Source organism: Mustela putorius, unplaced genomic scaffold, assembly GCF_011764305.1.
Source record: "Mustela putorius furo isolate JIRA1106 unplaced genomic scaffold, ASM1176430v1.1 tig00003942_pilon_pilon_pilon, whole genome shotgun sequence".
Classification (NCBI taxonomy): Eukaryota; Metazoa; Chordata; class Mammalia; order Carnivora; family Mustelidae; genus Mustela; species Mustela putorius.
In genome coordinates, this window is record NW_025422087.1 from 9,024,981 (window position 1) to 9,030,851 (window position 5,871).

General features: G+C 33.8%; 1 non-coding gene across 1 annotated transcript; it reads left to right on the top strand.

Annotated features, from left to right (window-relative positions):
* Positions 1–3,644: 3,644 nt before the first annotated feature.
* Positions 3,645–3,758, top strand: LOC123389084. The gene has a single exon (XR_006603615.1). It is a non-coding gene; the product is annotated as a small nucleolar RNA SNORA61 (small nucleolar RNA).
* The last annotated feature ends 2,113 nt before the right edge of the window (positions 3,759–5,871 follow it).

Below are 5,871 nucleotides of genomic sequence, written 5' to 3' on the forward strand. Positions count from 1 at the left end.
ATTTATTTCCCCAATTCAGGTTTTTCTGGCAAGTAGCTATAAATCTCTTTGAGTATCTGTAGAAGAAAACTTATATAGTATATGATTATTTCCATGTCTTAGGGTCTTTCCACAAGGATTTGTGAATTGGTTCATATCTGGGAGTCAAGTGGCCATCACTGTCATTCATGTGCCTCAAATCACACCTTCATTTCCTGATTTACATTGTTTGTTTGTTTTTTTGCTTGAAGTTTTAAAAATTAAGCAAGACTTTACAAGCCTGCCCATGTTTTGGAGTCCTAGGGATCCCATGATCAATTAACCACCAACAAATATTCTCATGGGTCTAACAATTGTGATTACTGAACTAAGCTATTATTTATTTCAGTAATAGATCATTGGTTTTTAGTGATTAATTACTGCCACTGGTACTCTGCCAGCTGGAGATCCCAACATCTCCAAGTCAGAGACTCTGTTTCAAAGCCAGGATCTTTAGAAGTTTTCACCTGGGCCTAGCAGAGACATTTGTTCCTGAACATTCTTCAAAAATATTTGTTTTTACACAGTTGATATATATTTTAGTCCTTAGTTAAGGAAGTGTCCTTGGGGGCCCTTTCTGGATACATGATAAAGGGGAAGGTGAAAAATCAAAGTCATCTAAACTCAATTAAAAATTCAGCAAAACTCAATTAAAAATGCTTATCTGCTTAAGCCTTGGATTCCTCCACTCCATTATCTAAGGAATTTCTGGTATCTCAACCTCATTTTGTATAGGCATCATTGAAACTAGCTGGAAAGAGAAAAAGGTAGAGCTTTGGTCAAATACTGTCTCACAGTGGGCTGCCAGTGTCTAATAACCCTATGATTATTTCTCAAGTGTATTGTATTGTACTGTAAAACCCAGCAAACCAAGAATTACTTTTTCCATATTACTTTGACGTTGAGGTTTGGAATACTAATTAAATACACTTGTGCTGACTAGGAGCACCTAGGGAGGATTTGAAGGAAGAGAGAATAAAAGTAGATCACTAACTATACACAGTATAAAAGCCATTAAAAGCTTAAAGGCAAGTATCAAAATAAATTGAGCTGAGAACCAGACCTTTGAAACATTTTATCATGAAATATAACACTGAGAATTTTCTAAATTTTACTAACACAGAGCAAAAAGTGAGAGTTTTCTGGAGTGTTAATAAAATGAAATAAACTTTGTTAAGTTTTTCTTTTCTGTATACTTGATAACATACATATTAGTATGGTAGTGCAAATAATTTACAAAATAAACATGAAGAGAAAGGGTATTTGCTTTAAAAAAAATTTACTGATGGGGACACCTGGGTGGCTCAGTCAGTTAAGCAGCTGACTTCAGCTCAGGTCATGATCCTGGGATCCTGGGATCCTGGAGTCCTGGGATTGAGTCCCGCATTGGTCTCCTTGCTCAGCAGGGAACCTGCTTCTCCCTCTGCCTGCTTCTCCCTCTGCTTGTGCTCTCTCTCTCTCTCTGAGACAGATAAATAAATTGAAGAAAAAAAGTTTTTAAATTTACTGATGGAGTGTATTTTCAAAAAAGTCTGAATACTACTGATCTAAAAGATGGAGCACGATGCCAAAAATTATTGTGTACAGTACTTCAGTTTAAAAAACAAGCAAAATTCACATATATATATTATGAATTTATAAATGCATCCACATGTGTATTTCTGTAAGTATTGTCATTGTTAGACAATTCTGTGCCAATGGCTCAACTCACCAGATATGAACATATAGCTGCGTACTTACTTTTCAGTCATTTATTTTCATTCACCTCATCTATGATTTTGGCAACCACTGCATGACAATGATATAAGTTAAGAAAAAATTTATCAGTGTTCTCCTTCAAAAGGGATTTGAATAATGTATGTAAGAGGTATGATTAACAATGGACCAGAAAGACCAGGTAAAACCTATTAGACACAGTTCAAATCCTGCATTGGGGTTTCAGCCAAACCTCCAAAGCTTTTGGAGGCTTCAGTTCTTTTTTTTTTTTTTTTTTCCCCAGCCACATTCTTAAATATGCAAAACCTTCTTATTAAGCAAAAGGGCTTAATCTCAAAAATGAATGCTTCTAACTTTCATTCTTCATTATATGGTCTTGTGATGGATAGAACTATAGCAGCTCTGAAGATTATTTCTATAAAAATAATTCTGGAAAACACATAAGAAAAGACTGTGGATCTTTATATTAAATCAGTTAAATCAATGAGTATTAAACAAAGTCAGATAGTTTTCCTAAGAAATATAAATCACCTAATAGTAATGCATTAAAACAGTGCACATACTACAAAAAATATAATACCCTATACAGTACTTTTCAATAGGCTTTCTTATTTTCTTAAAAATGAAATTGGAATTACTGAATAGCTAGAAAAAATCTATTTTTGACTCAGCCATATTTTTTAAAGTCATAATTTAATAGAGATATTTTACCCTAAATCCCTCTATTTCTCAAAAGTTTCATACCTTTCCCATGACATTTTCATCACCCTACCAGAGGAGAGATGATGAAACTTGGAACATAAAATCATTAGCCAAAATGAACTCATGTAGAGATATTCAAATCATAATAGGATATGGATATTGAATGATTAGGATTTATAAATACCTAAAATATTTTAACAGATTCTTTCCAATTTTTTCCCAACTAGATTGATTCTTAAAAATGCAATAAAAGATCTAAGATAATGTAAAGCAGTGCATCTGCTAATCCAAAAAATTAAGACTACAAGAAGACAACCTAAGTGGTAAAGGTGTCTCCTTAGAAATAATTCACTAGATAGAAACTCACAGAAACAAATTTAAGGCATTTGTTGTTCAGAAGCCAATAAACACCTCCCCTCTGAATATTGCTAACTCTGAGAAGATAGGCTACTTTGAACTGATGTGAAAAATTTGCAAACTATGTATTTCAGTCCTGTTGGCTAACCTCTAGACTTACTTTTATTGCTCTAATATTATCTTTTATAGCATACAATATGAATTACATAAATGGCATATATTTGGGTAACAAGGGGCTTTACCAAAAGTAAAGTAACTTGATAGTACCTTCTTTTGAGTACCGTCATTCATAATAAATTATCAGCTGCTCTCTCTGCCAGTGATCACAGGTTTCTAGGCCTAAAAGGGTAAGGATTCTGTTTTCTCCTATATTTTCCTATGGTTTCTCCTATGTTCTTCCAGGGACAATAATGATAACAAAGCAACAGCAACCCAATACTCACTCAGTTCTTGCTAGGGGGGTGCCAGAATTTTAGCAATTTCATGTAATACGTACTCTCAGAACTGCTCTAGGAGGTAGCTACTTTCCAGGGTCTGGTACAGGTGAGGAAAAGAAGGCTAAAGGAAGGTTAATCAGATTACCCAAAGTCAAACAGCTGTCACTGTCGGACGTGGACTTTGAGCTGATCCCAAAGTTCATGCCCTTAACCACCACACTGTATTGCACATACTGGAAAGGAAATGCAGTATCTGTTATCAAGAAGAGAATGGATTTTACAGACTCTGATGTTTGCCTCCGACTCATTTTCTCTTCTATACAATTCTAATGACAACACAAACAGTCCTTGGGCGAGTTCTCTCTAGATCTCTCATGCTGCATTGGTAAGTACTTGCAAGAAATCATGGCTCACACACTCTGGTTCCCTTTACTGTTGGATCTGAATGTTGGTCTTGGTGGTCTTAAAAAGAGGAAAAGGAGCACTGAAGCTGGCCTCGTGGTGCTGATAGTCTGGTTTCAAACAGGATAAAATAAATAAGTAAGTAAGTAAATAAGTAAGTAAATAAATAAATTTTTAAAGATTAAAAAAAAATAAAAATAAAGAGATCATGGCTCGCTTTTCCTCTGTCATGCTGCAAATGAGGTGTGTACAATGCTGCGACACCCAGAATCCAGACCCTCTATCCAAGGCTCATGCAAGTCCAGGATGGAAGAAAATCTGGGGATTGTTAGGAGAGTATGATTGTGGAGAATAAAAATTTATACAGTACGTTTCTTCTCAAGTATAAGTTGACAGACTTATAGTCTTCAATACTTTATAAAACATACATTAGTTATGCAAATTGATCTATAAAAATAAATTATAAAAATAAAGTGATATTTATAGAAAAAGCTTCATTAAAATTTCCCTTTGAACACCTAAAATAGTATCTGCCTATAGTTATTATTCAATGAACAGATATTTCTAGTATTTTTTAAGAGACAGCATATTCTTTGTTTACCGGTGTCAGCAACACATTTATTTGATAAATATGTCTAAATATTACTAAATCAACTCAAGTAGTTCTTTTTTTAATTACCAGTTTAAGATACTAGTATATTTAACCATTAAAAGATGAGAGAATGTTTTAAATAACATTTTTTTTTCCTCAGTGATTTGCAGGGAATTCAGGTAGGGATGGCTATGAAAAATGAGTCCATCTTCGTATGTTCAGTGCACTATATATAAATAAAATTAAACAAGGGGCTCCTGGGTCTCAGTTGGTTAAGCGTCTGATTTCAGCTCAGGTCATGATCTCAGGGTCCTGGGAGGGAGCCCTGTGGAGAGCCTGTTCTCCCTCTCCTTCTACCCCCCCACCTCCTTGTGCTCTCTTTCTCAAATAAATCAATAAAATCTTTTTAGAAAATAAAAAATAATTTTAAACTTGTCAACAGTTAAGACTAGTCACTAAATAATAGAATGGAAAAGAAATATTAAATCTTTGCATCAAAATAATGCCATTTGGCAAATGATGCTAAAAATAAGTGTTTTGTTTTATACATTTAATGAATTTCTCAAATGCATATACTATATCTAATGATATCTTTTCTTTAAGTCTTTTCTGCTACACTTTCTTCCTCATCAAAATTCACATAAGCAACAAATTAATGTATTTGATATTTTAGCATAACAGTTTGATCTTTTCTGAACCCAAAACAGGACCAGAATTGGGATGTTTCCTTGGATAAAGTCCTTTGTGTGATATAGAAAAAAATCCCACACATTTGATCTTATTCTTCTTTTTCACTACAATATAATTCTGAAATAGCAATCCTGGCCAAGATCTCAACATTATACAGGTTTATGACTGGCGATGTGCCATAAAAGTAAGGGTTGTTAAACTTCCATGTTTCCAAATATATATGTTCTTCAGGAAAAATGACAGTAGGCCTTAGCAAATTCAATCTCATTGAAAATTATTCTATAAGACACGTAATAAAAAAGCATTGATGTGAAAACTTGTGCAGAATGGACAGAAATACAAAATAATCCAGTGAGCAGACAAATTCTGAGCTACAGAATGCAAGGTTGGTTAGATCCATGTCAAGTAAAATATAGCTAGATCTCCTCTCTTCGCTTCACCCAGTATGCACATTTTCATTCTATCAGTTCATGTATAACCATTTTGTTATTTTCCTTAGTGTCTAATCATCACTAAGAAAGAAATAATAGCAAAGTTGTAGGTGTGGATTTTAGCATAATAAAATTGATTTGGAACAGAAAATTTTAAAAATTACAAATATGAAAATATTTTTCATCTACATAAAACATAAATAGAAAGCCATTTTTTTAACTGAATTTTCCTGCAATGTAGGAAAATATTTCAAAACCATGCCATACCCTTAGGAAGTCCAAACAGTTGCAGTCCAATGTGTAACTGTTGTTGTCAATGCAATGGTGGTGTGGACATTGATCTCAATCGAGAACATTTTTCAAAATGAAGGCTGAGCTCACATTTCTTCCCACTGTGGTCTCTTATCTCTCAAAGTCTTTAAAGTTACATAAGCAGCTCATCTGTATTATCAAAATTATCACTAAAATAAGACATCTTTTAAATCTCTCTCATCCATCACTGCCAAAGTGATTGTCTCATTTCAGC